We start from the raw sequence: 22,498 nt of genomic DNA on the forward strand, positions 1-22,498 counted from the left end.
TCTCCGTTCTTATTATAGAAAAACTTGCTCCATCTATGGAAGCTGTTAGACTCGAGGACGAATCTTTTTTAACCAGAGGAGAATTATGCAAGATCAAGAATGCTAAAAATCCAAGAAATTCAAGAAGCGAAGAATCCGTCCAAGATTAGGATTTCTTTTCCTTAAAGATTAGGATTTGTTATTTCCTATTTCCTAGTAATTTAATTCTTGTTTTAGTGGGATTATATTTGTAATTCTAGTCAAACTAGGATTGTTAGTTGGTATCTCATTCTTACTAGAATTCTTTTTTCTGTTTTAGTTAGGATAGGTTTTCTTAGTGTTATTCTTATTCTAGTTTAATTAGGGTTAGTTTTTCTTAACCTTATCAATTTTACTCATTGTAAGGCCTATTTAAAGGGCTCAATATGCTGAAAATAAAGATGAGTGATTAGTTTTTCTTAGCTTTTGCTTCAAAAACGTGATTGATCTTTTATTTCATTCTTCTTCCTTTATTCAACGCTTCTTGCAATCTTGCGGGATTGAGGAACGTGTGAGTGAGGTTTCTTTCCATCTTACATTCTTCTAACGTGAGTTTGAAGAACGCTTTCGCTAGTTTTGTGAAAAACTTCAGCGGGCTGCTTTTGTTTTTCTCTCTTCTTTGTACTTGAGAGGTGCAAAACCTTGAAAGTACATCATTTACCTCAAAGGAGTTCTTTTAACTTTTGAAGCAGTCACTGGTTTGAGGACTAATTTGGCAAAAAGTAGTATTTTCAGTATAAATGCTGATGATATTATTGATGAATTGGCTGATATTTTGGATTGTAAAGTGGAGATTTCAACAGTTTACTTAGGGCTTCATTTGGGGGCAAAAAAATGATCCTAATATATGGAAAGGGGTTCTGGACAGATGTGCAAGTAAGCTAATTCCTTGGAAAAAACAGTACATATCCTTTTGGGGTAGGCTCACTCTAATTAATAGTGAATTGGATGGTATGCCAACATATCTGATGTCTTTATTCTCAATGCCTGCGGTAGTAGAAAAAAAGATGAATTCTTTGAGAAACCAATTTCTATGGGAAGGGAATGCTACTAAAAAGAGATCCCATTTAATAAAATGGCAGATAGTATTGAATGATAAAAAAGGAGGTGGTCTGGGAGTAAGGAATTTGAAATTGCATAATAAGAGCCTACTTTTCAAATGGCTTTGGAGATACATTCTGGAAGATAATAAAGTTTGGAAGAATTTGATTAATGCCACTTATGGAAATAAGAAAGGCTGGTGCTTTACACATGAAGGCAAGAGGTGGTTTATGGAAGTGCATTAGCGGACTATGGGAAGAATTTTTGGAGTATACTAAATTGGAAGTTGGCAATGGACAAAGAATCAAATTTTGGACAGATTTATAGATAGGGGATGCATGTCTGAAATCTAGATTCCCTAATTTGTACAATTATTCTGTTAACAAGGATGGTACCATCTCTGATTTCTACTCAGATACAGGTTGGCAGATAGTAGGTTGGCAGATAGTTCTGAGAAGGAAATTGGATGATTGGGGAATTGAGGATTATTGCCAATTGACGCAGTTAGTAGGACAAGTTGTTGTTGATCATAACAAGGTGGATTCTTTGATTTGGATTGCCGGCAAGGATAGAACTTTCTCTGTGAAAAGCCGTTACGACAAGTTGATAGAACAGTCAAATCACAGACATAACAACTGGCCTTGGAAGATTATTTGGAAAACCAGAGCTCCAGTCAAGGTAGCTTGCTTTGGGTGGATAGCAACCTGGGGAGCCTGTTTAACTCAGGACAATTTGCAGAGAAGAGGTTTAAACCTGTGCAATAGGTGTTACCTATGTGAAGAAGAGCAAGAATCAGCGAACCATCTACTCCTGCATTGCAAAGTATCTAGGCAATGCTGGGATCTATTTTTTAGCATATGTGGTATTTCATGGGTGATCCCTCAAACTGTGAGGGGCTTATTAGAAACTTGGCAATCCCAAAGAGTACCTAGAAGACTGAAACAGATGTGGAGAAACATTCCATTGTGCGTTCTATGGACCTTATGGCTAGAAAGAAACAAGGCTTGCTTTGAAGGACATAGAAATAACATTATTAGAATTAAGAATATATGTCTTCATAATCTATTTTTTTGGTGTAGATGTAGCCAGTTAGGAAATTTGAATCAATTTATGGAGTTTCTAGAGGTGTTGGGAGAGGGAGAATAGTTTGCTGATGTTGTAATTTGGGATGTTTTTCTGTAACTTTATTGTACCATCTTGGAACCTTATTAATAAAAGTTTTACCTTATCCAAAAAAAAAATAACATTGCCACCCCCTAACCGTTTAAATTGCGAAATTATATGGTACACACAATACAATATAGTAGCTGAATAGTTAGATTCACTAGATTCATGTCCCAGCACCACTGAAATATCTAATATTTCCATGTGGTTAACCGAAGAAAAAGAATCAAGCCAACAAGAAAGGGTTTGTTGCACTCTTAAACAATTAAATGAAGCTATCTCCCTCCAATAGTTTAAACTTTTAGATAAGACAGCATGACTCAAGTGAATGACCTATACCCACTCTGATATCTTCTATTAATTTTAACTATCAGAGATAGAAATTAGATAAATTTTTATTTTAAGCATAAAAACACTCCCTAATGTGCAGGCCAAATTATTGACTAAGCATGTAAAAACATTTTATTGGTTAGTATAAATAAGACTCAACTACAGGACTTCTCTGTATTTCTTATCACATTATACCAACTCATCTAAAAACTTAAACTATTAGAAAAAAATTAGTTGTCTTTTAACATCACTGTTGCATAGAGCAGTAAATCCTACTATATCATTCGATTCATGATCTGATTTAGGCACTTAATGTTGCCAAAGTAGCACTGTGAGAAATTAACAGCAGAAGGACTAAAGCTCCAGTCAAGTCATCAATCATTACGAATTAGACTGAAATTTTGAGTTCCCCTGGTGCACCATAACTAACTTTTGAGATTGGTCAGTCCCAGCACATTGTATCTGTTTCAAATACAAGGCCCAAGAGTTTTTTCAGTCAGTTACTCAAGATCCAGGAGTTCAAGAACTGTAAATCCAAATCATTATTAGTAGTGATCCTTCTACTTTCAGTTTTTGTCAAGAATTCCAATGGTATGATACCCAACCTCTATTCAGTACTGCCTTTAGTTTTCCTCTAAGAAACTAAGAGCCTAACATGAACAGTCCTACCTCTTGCGTTCCACCTGCACTGTAGTAACCTTGCTCGGGGAATTCCAAGAGTGTCCGAGATTTTTTTCTTGTCATCCTTCTACGCATTATTATTCAGGTCGCTGTCACTACACTATAATGCAGCACTGTCTTCACTCTCTCCCACATTCCACCTGCACCGTAGCAACCTTACTTGGGGGAATTCCAAGAGTATATCTCAGATTATCTTCTTGTCATCCTTGTACATATTACCATTTAGGTCATTGTCACTAAACTGCAATGCAGCACTGTCTTGACTTCTTTACTTTCTTGGTGAAGTGTGTGTGTGTGTATATATATATATATATATATATATATATATATATATATATAAGAAGCTAAACAAAACATAAGAAGCTAACAAAATCCACAAACCAATTTATGTCACTTACAGTACTAAGAAAAATTAGACCAGCACAAGATATCTTGCGCCTAGGGAAGTCATGGGAGTTGATACCCCCTCAACACCTCAGACTTCTCTCTATCCATAACATCCAAACTATGCAACCTAGGGATAGTTTGCCGTAACTCCTAGATAGTTTCTCCATCCTCCAATCATCCCAACTGATATAAGCTGCCTTTTATGGTGCACGGCAATAAGATTTTAGTACATGTTCCAACTATCCCTTGCAACAAGCAGGAAGAGGTAGTGGGCATCTTCCCTATATGCACTCAGCATTACATAGATAGCATATATGCAGGAAAACAAAGAGCTTTCTCTTAAATTTAACTCAAGTGAGGCAAGCCTTATGCAACATTACCCAACTAAGGCACGTGTAATTTCTGTTGAGTCTTTGGTTCTCAGGATTAACTTCCAAATATTGGATCTAAGCGGCATGTTAGCATGCCGTACTGTGGAAATGCCTTTGCTATCTGTGCCTCATATCAATCTGTCCTCTTCCAGCATATCCACAATCACCTGGTCCAACTTTCTCATTACAGCCAAGAGACTTCCTATCTTCAAGTCTGGGCAGTTTCTCCTGAAGACAATGTTCCATCTTCTACATTGAGCAATAGTAGCTTTAGGTAAGAGAAAAACAGGAATAAGACTAGAAACACCACTTTGTGTCAAATCCAGTAAGTCATGCCAGAACCTTATCTTCTCTCCGTTACCCACTTCAAAGCAGGTATTATTTTTGAAGTCTCCAATAGCTTTGCGTATGTGCTTCCAGGGTCCCAAGCCATACGGGAAGGACACCGTGCTAGTGCACCACTGATTTTGCCTCCATGTTTAGCATTTAACACCTTCCTCCAGTAGGTGTCAACATTGCTGATGTATTACCATGCCACATCATCAATAGGCTTTTATTATGCAGTTGCAGTCTTTTAGTTCTGTGATGACCCACAAATATCATCTTTAAATTAAATAATCATCTCGGTGTTTTAAGATCTTGAAAAGCGCTATCAATAATTTCTCGACTTGCATGCGCAGTCCATATAATTTTCCGGAAGGTTTTTATGTGAAAAATGGATTAGACTGTGAACTAGAGCTTTAAAACTCAACTGAGTTGATTTCGGTCAACATTTTGAGAAAACGAACCCGGATAAAAGTTTTGACCATTCCGGTAGTTCCGTATCGTGATTTGGGACTTGGTCATATGCCCGAAATCGAATTCGGAGGTCCCTAGATCAAATTATCGCCATTTAACGGAATCTAGAAATTTAAGGCTAAAGATTTCTTAAGTTTGACCGGAGATTTGACTTTTGAGAAAAAGACCCCGGAATGGAATTTTGATAATTCCAATAGTTTTGTATGGTGATTTTGGACTTAGGCACATGTTCGGATTTGGATTTGGAAGTCTGTAGGATAATTCGGCGCATTTTGGCGAAAGTTGGAAAATAGAAGATTTTTGGAAAGTTTGACCGAGGGTTGACTTTTCGATATCGGGGTCGGAATCCAGTTCTGAAAATTTTCATAGCTTCGTTATGTCATTTTGAATTGTGTGCAAAATTTGAAGTCATTCCAGATTGATTTGATATGTTTCGGCGCAAAATGTAGAAGTTGGAAGATTCGAAAACTCATAATTCAATTCGATGCGTGATTCGTAATTTCGGTGTTGTTTGACGTGGTTTGAAGCCTTGATTAAGTTCGTATTGTATTTTTGGACATGTTGGTATAATTGGTTAAGGTACCGAGGGCCTCGGATGGATTTCGGAAGGTTAACGGAATGGAAATCGGACAAAAAGGGGTTGCTGGAATTTTCTGCTGCAGAAGCTGTCTTGGACAGCAACTGTGCAATCGTGGAGCCTATTTCGGAAGCTTATATCTCAAAATACCTAAGGAATATGTAAATTTACAAAACATGAAAGTTGTAGCCCTTGCATCCTAGTTTCCAGAAAGCTAAACCATTAATTATTTTGGTATTTGTACAGAAAGTTATGATCGATTGAATAAGGATTGGTAAAGCTATTTTAAAATTTTCCAGAAATGTTTGATGCGAGGAGGCTACTTTGAAAGCTTATACCTCGAAATCCATAAGGAATCTGAAAATTTGCGAAACATGAAAGTTGTAGCCATTGCATTCTAGTTTCCAGAAAGTTAAACCATTCTTCATTCCGACATTCGTACAGAAAGTTATGACAGATTTAGTGAAGGCCGGGACTGCCTTTTGTTTTGGCTGGAAATAAGTGCAAGTCGCATTTCACAGATGCGACTTGCCCGGAAAACAACTTATATTCGGGAATTAGCCATTTTTATTCATTTTGACGATTGTAGAGCTCGGTTAAAGCGATTTTCAACAGATTTTTTCAAGGGAAACATTTGGGGTAAGTGTTCTATATTCGAAAGTGATTATATTTCATAAACACATGGCTATATTCATCGATTAATACGGATTTAAATGGAAGAAATTGAAATTTTTGCAAAACTTTTCAAAAATGAAAAGTTAAGATTTGGAGGTCGAGTTGTTGTCGGAATTTGATAATTTTGGTATGGTTGAACTCGTATCGGAATGGGTTGTCGGATTTTATAAGTTTCGCCGGATTTCGAGATGTGGGCCCCACGGGCGAATTTTGAGTGCAATTTCGGATTTTTAATGGAAAATGTAGAATTTCATATGGAATTAATTCCTATAATTTTTATTAACTGAATCGAATTATTGTGGCTAGATTCGAGGCATTCAGAGGTCGATTTGAGAGACAAAAGTCATTGTGGAGTAGGATTTTGCTCGGGTTGAGGTAAGTAATGATTGTAAATACTGTCCTAAGGGTTTAAAACCCCGGATTACACATCGTTGTGTTACTTTGAGGTGACGAACACGCTAAATGGCGAGCGTGGAGTTGTGCACCGTTGGGGATTGTGACTTGGTCCGTCCCGTACGACTGTTAAGTCGCGTATTTGATTTGAAATCTTATGATATTCCATGTTCTAGAGATTTATATTATATTTTGGGTTGTATGCCATGTTTGGGGCCTTGTGCCGACCTGCTGAGACCCTTAGGGGCATTTTCACTATTTTTCCTCACTCTATTTGTTTTGAAAGCATATCCTCAGTCATGTCTTACCTGTTTATTGTTTAAACCTGATTTTATCACTGTATTTCTTAAAAATTTGAAAACTGTTTGGGCTGAGTTCCCTGTTTTACTGATGGTCCGAGTGATCGTGGGGTTGATGACTAAGATAGACCGAGAGTATGATTGTGAGGTTAATGACTGAGAGAGGCCGGGGGCCTAGTATAAGAATTATATATCTATGGATCGGGCTGCATGCCGCAGCAATATATTTTTTCTATATGTATATGGATCGGGCTACACGCCGCAGCAATATGTTGGATCGGGCTGCACGCCGAAGCGATGTAGCGCTTGGGCTGTAGGAGCCCCTCCGGAGTCTGCACACCCCCAGTGAGCGCAATCACGATATATATGGATCGGGCTGCACGCCGCAGCAATATACGGATCGGGCTGCACGCCGCGGCGGTTACTATATGGTACCTATTGAGTGTGAGTGCTGAGTATGAGCGTTGATTGGTATGAGTTGAGTCATGAGTGACTGAGAGGCTTGCCCGAGGGGCTGCAAATATACATGTACATGAGTGATGCTTTGCCTGAAGGGCCAGTTTATGAACTTACTGTTTTTCACTCTTCTTTAAAGTGAGTTTCTATTGAACATGTTGATTAATTACTGCTTTCACTCATCCTTAGACTGAGCCTCTATTGAAACATGTTGAACAAATGTCTGAAATAACTTTCATTTAAACTGAAGTTTTTAAGTTATGAAATGGCTGTGAATTTCTGTTATGCCGAGGGGCTGTATACGAACTATGATTTGCCCGAGGGGCTGATTACGATTTTCATCACTTTCACTATATATGTATATATATATATTTCATTAAACCTCTATGGGAAAGGATAGAAAGATATTTTCTAAAGGAATTTACTGAAGATGGAAGTGTAATGTAACGAAGTGATTTGATTTGTACCCTGTTTTTCGAAACATGCGGTATCCTCTTTGGTGCCATAATGTGGTATACGTGATTTCTTACTACTCAATCTTTATTTACTCTTATAACTTACTGGGTTGGAGTACTCACATTACTCCCTGCAACTCGTGTGCAGATTCAGGTATTTCGGAACCCGGTAGCGAGTGTTGGTTGCTCAGACGTTGAATGTGCGACCAAGACTACACTACGTAGGTACCTGTGCAGGTGAGGCGTCGGTCGGTCCTAGAAACGGCGGCAGCGGCACGAGGAGTTAACGACCGGACGTGCGGAGTCATCAGAGTTAGCAAGGTGGCTGCATGATGTTCGCAGCACCGCTTCCTTCCTCTTATTTTCATTTCTGTACTTAGTACATTTTACTGTTTTTGTTGTATTCAGGCCTTGGTAGATGCTCATGACTAGTGACACCCCGATGTCGGGCTTGTGTAATTATTCCGCATTTTTCTTTTAAATGTTCATTATGAGATTAACGGTTTATAAATGGTATAAAAACAACTCTTAATGGAAAATGGTTCACTTGGGAAATTGTGTCGGCTGGGCTTGTCTTCACGAGAGGCGCCATCACGACCGTGTCCGGTTTGGGATCGTGACAAGTTGGTATCAGAGCCTAGGTTACATAGGTCTCATGAGTCATGAGCAGGTTTAGTAAAGTCTCTCGGATCGGTACGGAGACGTCTGTATTTATCCTCGAGAGGCTGCAGAACCTTTAGGAAAACTTCACATTCTTGAAATTCTTATCGTGCGTCCTTGATTCAGCTTGAAGCGTAATTCCTTGAATTCCGTCTACGTATTCGTGTGCGCATATGAGCGCTCAGTAACCGCTTCCGACAGTTTGGGGTTCCAGGAATGATACACGAAAGGTGATTAGTGTACTGGTGATGGGCCAGTCTGGGAGACTTGAGGCCAGGTGTAGGCCGAGGCTTAGGCTAGGTAGTTTCAGTTGTGAAAACTTGTGCATTGGACTTATGTGTCCGGTAGTGTTCTTATGAGTTGAAATTGTGGATCAATGAGCGGTTAAATGGCTATATGATGAGTATGAGGTGAATGCGGGATGTGTTCAAATGGTTGGAGTGTGATGACAGGAGTTGCTTGAAATGTCTTGATTGATTTATCCTCTTGAGTTATGGGTGTATTAAGGGATCTTTCACGTGGTGTACGTGTGGAACAAATTAAATTCTCATGAATTGTAAATGAGTGCAGACTCAGGAACATTAAACGATTGCATAGTAATTGTAGTTGCGAAAAGAGTTTAGAAAAAAAAAATGCCAGCTTGAGGCTAAGCAAACGAGTTATCACTTGCGGAATAAACTACAGAGGTGTGATCTTTACAATGTTGTGCGGAGAATTTTCTTTTCTACCCGTAGATTAGGTGTATTGAGATTTGAATTGGAATTAGTCAAGAAAGTTGACCTGAATTGCACGAGAGTGAAGGCGAGCTTAGTAGACAGATTGAGGAACCAAATAAACTATGTTGCATGAGCTTGGAAAGAATTTAATCAAATTGCACTACAATGTTATTTTCAGTAACTGGATATGTGTATTGTAAATTATTGAATTTTTATTTTTTTCGGATTTGTATGTCACTAGAATCAATTATTTACATTGGATGGTACCGAGACCTTCGGTAATTCTATATGACTACGGATTTGTACTTCAGTATCAAAGGAGTTAGAAAAAAAAAACCTTAAATTTACAGAAGGTCTGCTCAGTGTGTAAGTCAAGGTTGAAGATTTTGGGGTGCTTCAAAGGAAGTAGAGTGGTTGAGGATCTTCTGGATTATGTAGTTCGTGCCAAGATTTATCTTGATGGAGCTATACTTTTGTGATCGTTGTGCACAATTAGGGGAAAGAGTCACCCCAAAGAAGAATCGAAGAGTATATGAATAAATAGGTCAGCTCAGCAGTGTTGAGTCAACATAGCAAAAGAAGAAATTAGCCGCCGATGTTTGTGGCAAGCCTATGAAGAGGGCAGACTAGCCAATGCAACACCACCTACTCAGCTCAGTTCTCATAAATGTTTTTGAAGGAGTTTTGTCTCCCAGATTCTCCGTAATATGTGGTATATGGTGGTGTCAGGTCACCATGACGATGTCAGAATATGTCCTCAGGTTTAATAAGTTAGCCGTCATACTCCTACTTTGGTTCTTAAGCCAGAGAGCGAGTCCACAGACTCACTAAAGGACTCAATTATGATCTTGAAATTTTGTAAAACTCGGGAAGCTACAGGTTGATGCTTCATTTCGGCTAGTGGTAGAAATTGCCAAAATGTTAGAATGTGTTTTGGATGAGGAAAAGAGGAAGCTAAGAAGACCAAGAGGTCTTGAGGTTTTAAAGGATTCAGCGGATTCTACTCTACAACTACAAATCATTATGACAGGGGCTCGGGCAGCCAGCCAGCCCAGTCAATATATCTAATTACTCGGGGTGCTCCAGAAAGTTCTTTTAATGCACCACTGCCACGAGGTTCGCATAATGGTTATTCCAGTTATCTAACATAGACTAAGTATGAGCAGTCGAACCCTTAAAGGGATTGTTATGAATATGGTAGTACTAGGCACATCATGGGAAAAAATTGTCCTAGAGTTGGGAGAAACATATTTTGTAAAAGCACTCAGGCTACGTGCCCCATTACAGTTACTACTCCGCTTACATGACCAACCAGAGGTAGGGGTCAGGATGTTAGAGGTGGAGGTGAGACTCGTAGAGGTGGAGACCGAGCCGTTGATATATTTTCTATGGTATGGCTGAGGTCGCAACACCAGATGGTGTCGTTACAAGTACGATCTCGAATTATTATAAAGTAATAATTTTGTTAACTTGATTCGGTTCTGAGTATCGAGGCAAGTCCTCCTATTGTGCTCCACTTATGAGCGAACTTCGTAATTCTGAAATCTACTTATGTGAATACCCCTGTTGGGAGATTCGATGGAGATAGCTATGTCTATCGTTATGTGTTGTGATTTTGTTAAACGGAAAATTATTCGAAAGAAGAAAATGGAATGTTCCAATTTGGCACAATGTGCATATTACTTGTGGTACAGATTTGAGGATGAGATCCTTGTGTTTTATATAATGTGAAATATTTAAACCGGGCTACAAGCTGCGGTAGATGTTATATAAGGACGAGGTCCTTGTGGTAAAAAAAAATTATATGTTTAAATGCTTCCCTTTGTGAAATTAAAATTTGTACTATAGTACTTATAGGGTGGCATACCTATTAGAATTATTTGAAGAAAATTCTTGTATGAATATTTTGTGCATAATTTGCCAGATTTGTATTGTAATTATTGAGTTTTAGACTACGAGGTGAGTGCCTGGAGGATGCAAATTGTTACTCGTTAATTCGGGTAAGTAATTATGAGATCTTCATGCCTCATTATTAGTAAACTGGAGGTTTGAAACGAGATTTTATTAACATGAGGTTAATTGGCGATGTTGTAATCTTATATTAAGACCAGAGATATGGTTATGGTCATACATATGATGCGTTTTATGTCAAGATATCATTGTGATAATGTCGTGCTTGTAATGCGGAGATTAGTGTTATTGATATATACTTTGTCGTGCTTCGCTGGATTGGCCCAATTACAGGGGAGACTCTGCCGAAATTTCTGAAAATTTTGGGAGTTAGAAAAAAAAAATTGGGATATTGAGATGTGCAAAGAAAGAGATAAGTTACATTATGTGTTTGAGGACGGACTCTACTTCTCATTTGAGGACGAATGACCCTAAGTGGGGGAGAATGTAATACCCCATATTTTGATGGGTGCGTAAGTATGAGTTGCTATAGCCAGTCGAGACTTATATCATGTGTTGACATGAAAATCGGACCTTTCTGGAAATGATAGGAGTGTAAGAAATTTGGTCTTAAAGTTTACAAATATGGATAAAGGAAATAATCTCAATTGAAACGGTGTTGTCGGACTTATGTCAAAAGTGGTAATGTGGGATCAACCGCGAATATTTGTGTAAACGTAAAAATCATCAATTTGGTAACCTGAGAATAATTCTTAGTACGTTCGAGGACGAACGTTTGTTTTAGAGGTGGAGAATGTGATGACCCACAAATATCATCTTTAAATTAAATAATCATCTCGGTGTTTTAAGATCTTGAAAAGCGCTATCAATAATTTCTCGACTTGCATGCGCAGTCCGTATAATTTTCCGGAAGGTTTTTATGTGAAAAATGGATTAGACTGTGAACTAGAGCTTTAAAACTCAACTGAGTTGACTTCGGTCAACATTTTGAGAAAAGGAACCCGGATAAAAGTTTTGACCATTCCGGTAGTTCCGTATCGTGATTTGGGACTTGGTCATATGCCCGAAATCGAATTCGGAGGTCCCTAGATCAAATTAACGCCATTTAACGGAATCTAGAAATTTAAGGCTAAAGATTTCTTAAATTTGACCGGAGATTTGACTTTTGAGAAAAAGACCCCGGAATGGAATTTTGATAATTTCAATAGTTTCGTATGGTGATTTTGGACTTAGGCACATGTTCGGATTTGGATTTGGAAGTCTGTAGGATAATTCGGCGCATTTCGGCGAAAGTTGGAAAATAGAAGATTTTTGGAAAGTTTGACCGAGGGTTGACTTTTTGATATCGGAGTCGGAATCCAGTTCTGAAAATCTTCATAGCTTCATTATGTCATTTATGACTTGTGTGCATAATTTGAAGTCATTCCGGATTGATTTGATATGTTTCGGCGCAAAATGTAGAAGTTGGAAGATTCGAAAACTCATAATTCAATTCGATGTGTGATTCGTAATTTCGGTGTTGTTTGACGTGGTTTGAAGCCTTGATTAAGTTCGTATTGTATTCTTGGACATGTTGGTATAATTGGTTAAGGTACCGAGGGCCTCGGATGGATTTCGGAAGGTTAACGAAATGGAAATCGGACAAAAAGGGGTTGCTGGAATTTTCTGCTGCAGAAGCTGTCTTGGACAGCAACTGTGCAAACGTGGAGCCTATTTCGGAAGCTTATATCTCAAAATACCTAAGGAATATGTAAATTTACAAATCATGAAAGTTGTAGCCCTTGCATCCTAGTTTCCAGAAAGCTAAACCATTAATTATTTTGGTATTTGTACAGAAAGTTATGATCGATTGAATAAGGGTTGGTAAAACTGTTTTGAAATTTTCCAGAAATGTTTGATGCGAGGAGGCTACTTTGGAAGCTTATACCTCGAAATCCATAAGGAGTCTGAAAATTTGCAAAACATGAAAGTTGTAGCCATTGCATTCTAGTTTCCAGAAAGTTAAACCATTCTTCATTCCGACATTCGTACAGAAAGTTATGACAGATTTAGTGAAGGCCGGGACTGCCTTTTGTTTTGGCTGGAAATAAGTGCAAGTCGCATTTCATAGATGCGACTTGCCTGGAAAACAACTTATATTCGGGAATTAGCCATTTTTATTCATTTTGACGATTGTAGAGCTTGGGAAAAGCGATTTTCAACAGATTTTTTCAAGGGAAACATTTGGGGTAAGTTTTCTATATTCGAAAGTGATTATATTTCATAAATACATGGCTATATTCATCGTTTAATTCGGATTTAAATGGAAGAAATTGAAATTTTTGCAAAACTTTTCAAAAATGAAAAGTTAAGATTTGGAGGTCGAGTTGTTGTCGGAATTTGATAATTTTGGTATGGTTGAACTCGTATCGGAATGGGTTGTCGGATTTTATAAGTTTCGCCGGATTTCGAGATGTGGGCCCCACGGGCGAATTTTGAGTGCAATTTCGGATTTTTAATGGAAAATGTAGAATTTCATATGGAATTAATTCCTATAATTTTTATTAACTGAATCGAATTATTGTGGCTAGATTCGAGGCATTCGGAGGTCCATTTGAGAGACAAAAGTCATTGTGGAGTAGGATTTTGCTCGGGTTGAGGTAAGTAATGATTGTAAATACTGTCCTGAGGGTTTGAAACCCCGTATTACACATCGTTGTGTTACTTTGAGGTGACGAACACGCTAAATGGCGAGCGTGGAGTTGTGCACCGTTGGGGATTGTGACTTGGTCCGTCCCGTACGACTGTTAAGTCGCGTATTTGATTTGAAATCTTATGATATTCCATGTTCTAGAGATTTATATTATATTTTGGGTTGTATGCCATGTTTGGGGCCTTGTGCCGACCTGCTGAGACCCTTAGGGGCATTGTCACTATTTTTCCTCACTCTATTTGTTTTGAAAGCATATCCTCAGTCATGTCTTACCTGTTTATTGTTTAAATCTGATTTTATCACTGTATTTCTTACAAATGTGAAAATTGTTTGGGCTGAGTTCCCTGTTTTACTGATGGTCCGAGTGATCGTGGGGTTGATGACTAAGATAGACCGAGAGCCTGATTGTGAGGTTAATGACTGAGAGAGGCCGAGGGCCTGGTATAAGGATTATATATCTATGGATCGGGCTGCACGCCGCAGCAATATATTTTTTCTATATGTATATGGATCGGGCTACACGCCGCAGCAATATGTTGGATCGGGCTGCACGCCGCAGCGATGTAGCGCTTGGGCTGGAGGAGCCCCTCCGGAGTCCGCACAACCCTAGTGAGCGCAGTCGACTATATATATGGATCGGGCTGCACGCCGTAGCAATATACGGATCGGGCTGCACGCCGCAGCGGTTACTATATGGTACCTATTGAGTGTGAGTGTTGAGTGTGAGCGTTGATTGGTATGAGTTGAGTCATGAGTGACTGAGAGGCTTGCCCGAGGGGCTGCATATATACATGTACATAAGTGATGCTTTGCCTGAAGGGTCAGTTTATGAACTTACTGTTTTTCACTCTTCTTTAAAGTGAGTTTCTATTGAACATGTTGATTTATTATTGCTTTCACTCATCCTTAGACTGAGCCTCTATTGAAACATGTTGAACAAATGTCTGAAATAACTTTCATTTAAACTGAAGTTTTAAGTTATGAAATGGCTGTGAATTTCTGTTATGCCGAGGGGTTGTATACGAACTATGATTTGCCCGAGGGGCTGATTACGATTTTCATCACTTTCACTATATATATATATATATATATGGGAAAGGTTAGAAAGATATTTTCTAAAGGAATTTATTGAAGATGGAAGTGTAATGTAACGAAGTGATTTGATTTGTACCCTGTTTTTCGAAACATGCGGTATCCTCTGTGGTGCCATAATGTGGTATACGTGATTTCTTACTGCTCAATCTTTATTTACTCTTATAACTTACTGGGTTGGAGTACTCACATTACTCCTTGCACCTCGTGTGCAGATTCAGGTATTTCGGAACCCGGTAGCGGGTGTTGGTTGCTCAGACGCGGAGTCATCAGAGTTAGCAAGGTGGCTGCATGACGTTCGCAGCACCGCTTCCTTCCTCTCATTTTCATTTCTGTACTTAGTACATTTTACTGTTTTTGTTGTATTCAGGCCTTGGTAGATGCTCATGACTAGTGACACCCCGATGTCGGGCTTGTGTAATTATTCCGCATTTTTCTTTTAAATGTTCATTATGAGATTAACGGTTTATAAATGGTATAAAAACAACTCTTAATGGAAAATGGTTCACTTGGAAAATTGTGTCGGCTAGCCTTGTCTTCACGAGAGGCGCTATCACGACCGTGTCCGATTTGGGGTCGTGACAAGTTTTCACTTCTTTATTATGTCTTTTCCTTTGTTTTCAACAAGTTAATCTGCAGTAAGTAATTTTCACCACTTGACACAGTAATAATGTTAATCATTCAATAGTATTTTGTAGTTATGGTATCTTGAGGTTGAAGCAGTTTTGATAAAAATGATGTTAATACCTCTACAATATCAATTAGCTGCTACTGCTGCCAAAGTCGGCTCAAGGAACAACCATACCTATTTGATGGGGTTATCGTTTGACAGTAACCATAGTCATGACACAAAAATTAGAGGAGAACATGCATCTAGAAGGGGGACAAATATAACATGTTCAATGAGCAAAGTAGTTTTGCCTTTTGTCGGCAGGAGAAACCCATCCATGAGGGAGGAAACTGAACTTGATAAATAAGCATGACGGTCTCAAGACAAGGTCTAACCTGTGAATTAAGGTTGCGCAGCTGGCATACTGCTTGAGGAGATCCATCCATGAAATATAATCCACCAGAAAGTCCAACTCGTAAATCCACCCGATTAAGTTCTATCTCAGTCAAATTTAGAACCTGCAAAATTATGAATGTCAGTAGATGCTGCCTCTTAGTTTTCCAAGAATTACGAATAAATAGTGATTCACCTGAGCAATAGTTCCACTCAAACAACGCAACCCATATTTCATCAAAATATATTATTAACGCATAACTAACCGGTCGGCTCATGGCCCATTATGATACACTATGCTCTCATTATTTAAACTCCTTTAACAATTTTGTATTTAACCAAATTTTACAACCTGATAGATCCAAAACTGATTTTATGCCAAAAGCTGAAGAAATGTAACTTTAACACCACGCTTTGGCAACACATAGAAATCCACTATTTCTGCACGGGGGCTTATGTACATAAGAGTTTTAGTTCGCATGAACACATTAAACACCATTTGCAGAACTTTTAAATAGAGAAAAGTTGACAAGTTTTTTGATGTCCTAAAAAGCTTCTACGTGCTTCAGAAATAGTACCAGTAACAAGATTAATATAAAGGAATATGCTAGTTTTTTAGATTGTGTGCCATAAGACTCAAAAAAATTTACAGAACACTAAAAAAGTTGTTTGGAAAAAATCTTGCAGCCGTTTTTCGTCCAAACACAGGCTTGCACTATTTAGAAAAGAAAATCAAGAGTATTTTTAATAGGATTGCTGCCACTTGTAAAAATTAATAACAGACCACTATGATTACACAAGCAAAATAGGATAAAATGGAGACATATTCTCATTGGCACTGTTGCAGCCAATTTTGTATAAAAACCATTAAGCTAGTTAAGGAAGTGGACCTTTGGCCTAACTCAATCCCGAAAACTAGTTCAAGTGGTGAGAATTATTCAAAATCGCACAAGGAGATTACAGCCCTACATTTGACTGGTGTGCGATTTTAACATCTCCTGCACACCCAGGGCTCGACATAGAGAGCACAGAGTAACATAACATGAGTGGCCCGACAATGAATAGCAGAATAGCATGGTAGATTCGACTCTGATACCACGTTAAGAAAAGAGATCTTGGGCTTAACTCATAACAAAAGCTAGCTCAAACAGTAAGAATTGTCCAAAACCATATGAAAAAGATAATAGCCCATACACTTAACCAATGTGTGACTTTGGACAACAAAGCTATAATAAGAGATGTTGATGGCATGCCTTAACGGCCAGAGATGTTTTCTTCATGATTACAATTTACAAAGATGCAAAGCATAAAAGAAACGAAGATCAACTATAACAATAAAGAGAAGTAGAGATCTTGACCTTTAAGTGCAGAGTAATCCTTCCATCACTTGGATCAGTTAAATGATATGCTTCAACATAGCAAGGATCACTGCTGCTAGTCAAAGTATATGCACTTGGAGGAACCTTGAGTAAAGTTGAGTCGACTCGTTTAGCCAGCAATAGTGCTAGCTCACTAGGATCAGGCCTCCAAAGCTCTAAAATAGCCTTGTGAACCAATCCTTCCAGCTTTCGGTCCTGAGCAGCAGCTGCTTCATAAAACTGAACATTTAACTTGTGATGGCTAAATGGATAATCTCCTCTTGCTTCACCAACCGCAGCCCACCTTGGAGAAGAGAAAAAAATAGACGTATCATCCAACAATGTTTCACAGCTTTGCTAATAAAGTTTTTCAAATAAATTATATCCTACAACCAACTAAACCCCCTCATTTGCTTACACAGATCAAGCTAATTTAAACACAAAACCTTCCCCCTGGAGGAGCAGAGAGGATACCATCTGCGGAAGTTAATAAAATAAACTACAATAATCCTTTCAGGTTAACTCTCACATTATATCACCAAAACGGACGAGAGATTCTGAACAGCAATCTAGAGGCCAAATGGTTTTGGAGGAGTTTGAGTTTCAACTTTCAATGAAGAGTTTTCCGTTCATCTCAGGCATTTTACAGGGTAATCAGTTCTGGGCATCATGTGAGCTACATTACCATTTAAGAGGAAAGAATGACGTTCTACTCACTTCCTTTCCGAGTGGTTGGAGACATATTTGATCCGCTGCAGTATTAACCGACATTGATGTTTATTCACTGAATCAGCTAATGCATTGCTCCTAAACTCTTCAAGTTCTTTTATTAGCAATTGCCCTGCCCGGGCATTACGTGAATGCAACCTCTAAGCACACAGAAGAGCTGCTTGAACATCCTGAAGGCGATTTGTTGTGCTGGCAGACGAATCTATGTTGAAGAGAACTTTGTGTATATTTGATATAATTATATTCAGGGATCTGCTGGATCATCAGCCAAAAGTGGATCCAAACCTTCTAGATCAATATGCTCTGAGATAGCCCAAATAAGCTGAGTACATACTCTAGGTGTGTTCACCTGCAAGATGTAAGTTTCAGACAAATTAAGAAACAGAATGTGACTTGGTTAGCAAAGTACAAAGTACAAAAGATTTGAACATAGTCAAATCCTCGAATGGTCATTAAAGTTGCAGAAATCACTCGCTAAAGTAACTTTTGAATATTTTTGGACATCAAATCATTAAACTTTGCTCATATCTCCAATAAAATAAAAAAAGCTGAAAAATCTAATTCTTTCACCAGAAGTTTACAGTTGACTTTCCATTTTTTAACATATGACCCATTAAACATAGGCACTGAAAGTTGGTTATGTGGAGCACATCTTTAGATACAATATTTGTGTCTTCGTTTGCTAAAACTGGTGTTGGTATATATTTTATATCAACTTTTACGGTCTGCTAGTGTTGTCTAATAAGCAATATTTTAGCAGTTATTGGAATGGAATGTCAATATTTTTTTGCTATCTATGCTTGTCTTGTTTACGTTGAAGTTGCAATATTTTGTAACTTTATTATTTTAGCAGTTATCTCTGAAACTGCTCTTCACGTACAATTCGGGGGCATAGAACAAGCTCAAATGATGAAATGCATCTTACACATGGCATTAAGTAACTATTAAAGCTCTACCAACCTCACGTAGATCTCTGACAAGCTCTCTTTGCAAATTTTGCAACCACGTTTCATTCAGAATCTGGTCCTGAGAAGCCCCGTCTTTGACTCTTTTCGCCCCCTCTTGTATCATAAATGTGACAATGCCTGACAAGCAACTTCGGATAGCAATCAATAGCATATGTTCGACCTTCACAATCCCATTTGACACATGGTCTACAAACTTCCACTACTTCCAAAGCTGGTTCTGTCCAATTTAACGCACCATAACCAGTTCCATAGGCTAATGCTCCAATAACTCTGCTTTCCATACCTGAATTCTTTTGTTCAGGAAGTGGTAGTGATAACTGAAAGCAACTCTCAACCAGCATTGCAACTAGTTCTTCTCTAAACAAGTTTTTACTAGTTACACTATGGAGGTCCTCTTTTATTCTTGCATTCTCAAAAAGTGAAGCAATATCAGTTCCTGGAACAGGTTTTTGCCCCCTTCTAACACTCTCTTTTGCAAAAAGATCAACACATAGAGCAGTTCGACAGATGCATGCTAAAGCATGCATGCGATCGGACTCTGCTCTCAGGTTTCTCACCATAAGAAGCAACTTTTTAAATAAAGAAACCTGCAGGAAGTAAATTAATTAATAGGTGTTTTCTAGACAATGACTGAATGAAGAATTGACAAGGCCATCATGAAAATTGGAAGTATATCACTTCTCCTTCGTAGTCGAATCAGTATAATTCTGAACCAAATGCACAATTGTATTACTAAAAGATCCAACTCTGATACACCAAGGTCATAGAGGTGACGGGAAATGGAAATTGAACTATGTTTCTACAAACATGTCCAACTGGCTAGAACTCCAAGGGTGAAACTAGAGTTATAATTCATGCTTCTCTTTTTTCTTTTGAAATCAAATTAACAAGCAAAAAAGCCAACAATGATCTCTAAGGCATATGCACTGAATTCAGAAAAGACACAAGAATGAAGGTAGATTGTACTAACCTAAGGACAAATGAAAAAAAAAAACAAAGCAAACGAAGAGATTTCTACACATAGGATTGAAATGAAACCATTTGTGTGTAGTCAATTCATATTGATATATAGAATTCTCGAGAAGGAAACTTCAAATGAGGAGCATAATCTATTTGAACAGTAATATACACCGGCTAGACTGCTGAACAACTCGCAGCAAACATTAGCATACTGCAAAACTGTGGCATGGAGAAGTGATTATAGTAGCTTGCATCAGGAATCCCAGTTATCCCTTTCGACAGTTAATGTTATACTTATTTATTTTGATAAATAATTACTATAATTCTTGAATGTGACAAGATTTCAATAACAGCTACCGAACAGTGAAATGATGTACTCAGAATCTACTTGGAGTATCAGTTTCGGAGATTATCACATACAGGGTCAGTAGTCAATAAGCCAAATCCACAATTCGGATTCGTCTTCAAAAGAGGATAAACAAGAAGGCAACAGATACACCAACCTGCATGCTGAGATCAAGAAGATGCAAATTGGTGACAACAGCTCTTACAATACTCTCCCTTGCAGAAGAAAACTCTTGCCTATCCCAAAGAGTGAGAATAGCAATGATGGAAGTGGATGCCCACTCGGGTTTCCCTCCAGGAACGTCAGCCAAGTATAACATGTTAATTCCCACCTCAAATATCAAGGATGGATCCAAAGACGATGCCAAAAAAGGTGCCAAATGTGAAACAACATCAGATACACCCACAAACCTTTCCGCACTCACAGTCTCTAACGAACTACCATTCCCACTCTTGGAAGACCTCGATAGCTTCTTGATCACCTCTATCGAACCCGAAGCTACTGCCTTCACAGCATACACAAGCGGACAAACCGTAGCTCGAAAGTTCTCTATTGGGAGAACCAACGACCGCGCCATTAACGCATTCCTCCTCCTCCAAACAAATTCAACCATAGAAGAAACCCAATTAGACCTAATAGCAACAGAATTTTCACCATCCACAAGCTTATCACCAGCCAAACGACCCATCCTTTTCGACTCAAACTCCTGAAACAATCTCCCTACAGATTCAAACGCTACTTTTGAGACAGCATCAGATTTATCAAGCATGTTTTGCCCTATCCTAATCCACCAATTAGAAACCCTATCCAACAAATTCATATTGTTCTCACACAATGTAACCAGATCATCACGTGCAAGGATACAACCAAGTGTTTCAGTAATAGCAAAATGCAAAACGGAGATTATCACTCGTAGAATCAAAACAGCTAGAGATCTGTTTATTACAGTCAGAAATAAGCTTACCAAGACGGTAAGAAGGAATAGCAGCAAGTATAGGCACCGCAGCAGCAGTAACGTCGGGATCAGGGAAGTCGAGATCGTTGCGAATTCCGGTACAGACTGTTTCCCATAGGTCAGCAGTGAGACGAGTGGAGCGAATTAGGTCAAATGCGAGTTTTTTTCGAAATGGCGGAAGCTGGTGACGCGACAATTTCTTCGACGGCGGATTTGGCGAGGACGGATTTGGAGAAGTGCTCCTGATTGACGGAGCGCGTCATTTGAACGGAGATCGGCTTGGATCTGAGCAAATAGTATGTCCATTTGCAGCAGTTGTTAATTTAATGATGAAGTGAGCGACGAGTAGATTTGTATATTTGCTCTGAAGCAAATTACCCAGTAGGTTGCTTCGGAGCTCAAATGGAGGAAGGCTACTCACGTCTGAGTTCCCATTGGTTAGTTTCTGCGTTTTGCAAATGATTCGAATCTTTAGCTTTTCTGCCTTTCTGTCAGGTGATCAAGGAGGGAGGTTTACTGGCGAGCGGGAGGACCGTTTTAACGGACGTTTATCTAAGGGCTACTTCCCAAAATTGATTTTGACGATGATGTTTTGCTACACAGTTTAACGGGGAGCTAATATCCTAAAACCCTTAAACTATTACTCTATATTTTTGTCGTTTCCTACTTAGATTATTCGGTATCCCCAAAAACCTACCGAACTATATTGTCCTTTGTATTAAAATCCCCTCGTCGCTGACATAGCATAACGTGTGCAAACACTCGCTTGGGAGCGCGTGACAGCTGAAAAAAGCTATCAAAATAGCTCATATGATAGAAGATAATGGCTAATTATCCTAACCCTCTTTCACATTTATTTTTTTTTACTAAATATTCTCCATATTTCAATTATATCCACTTTTCTTTCTCATTTTAAAACCATTTTTCCATTTTTTTACATTTCTTCTTTATTTTTCACCTTCTTCTTCATTTTTTAACCTTTTTTTTCAGTTCGCCGTATGGGTTTCCTCTGGAAAAATTTCTCCCTCTCTTGTTTCCTCTGAAATGATTTATTCTCTTTCTTGTTTTAGTCTTCTTTCATTTCTTACACATATTGTTGAAAGAATACCAATTTAAATATTCTTATTAAATTCAACACCTTGTAGAGAATAAAGTTGATTATCTTGAACCTTCTTTATGTAATCTGGAATTAGAGAATGTAATTGTATTTGTTGGCCAGTTGATTTTTTATTTGCGAAATTTTATTTTGTGTAATCTTTTTTATGTAACATAAGATGATTTTTAAGAAACACTATATGCCTTTATTTATTTTTTCCGTGGAACAAAATGAATATAAATGACTTATCCAATTGGAGTTTAGCATAAAGCACGATCACAATTAAACCTAAAATTACCACAGTTCATTAATATTATTTTGGCCAAAACTCATAATATTAATCAATCATCCCAGAGTAATACATCAT

General features: G+C 38.3%; 1 pseudogene across 1 annotated transcript in view; it reads right to left on the reverse strand.

Annotated features, from left to right (window-relative positions):
* The window catches only part of LOC109241485, a 29,786-nt pseudogene extending 8,163 nt beyond the window's left edge, over positions 1–21,623 (reverse strand). The window contains exons 1-5 of the transcript XR_002070246.1: positions 20,238–21,623; positions 18,767–19,361; positions 17,795–18,155; positions 17,078–17,381; positions 15,722–15,844 (exon numbers count right to left, since the gene is read on the reverse strand). The product of XR_002070246.1 is annotated as a protein TPLATE-like (transcript). The remainder of the gene's footprint in view (positions 1–15,721; positions 15,845–17,077; positions 17,382–17,794; positions 18,156–18,766; positions 19,362–20,237) is intronic.
* Positions 21,624–22,498: the final 875 nt, after the last annotated feature.

The sequence above is a fragment of the Nicotiana attenuata genome, unplaced genomic scaffold (assembly GCF_001879085.1).
Source record: "Nicotiana attenuata strain UT unplaced genomic scaffold, NIATTr2, whole genome shotgun sequence".
NCBI lineage: Eukaryota > Viridiplantae > Streptophyta > Magnoliopsida > Solanales > Solanaceae > Nicotiana > Nicotiana attenuata.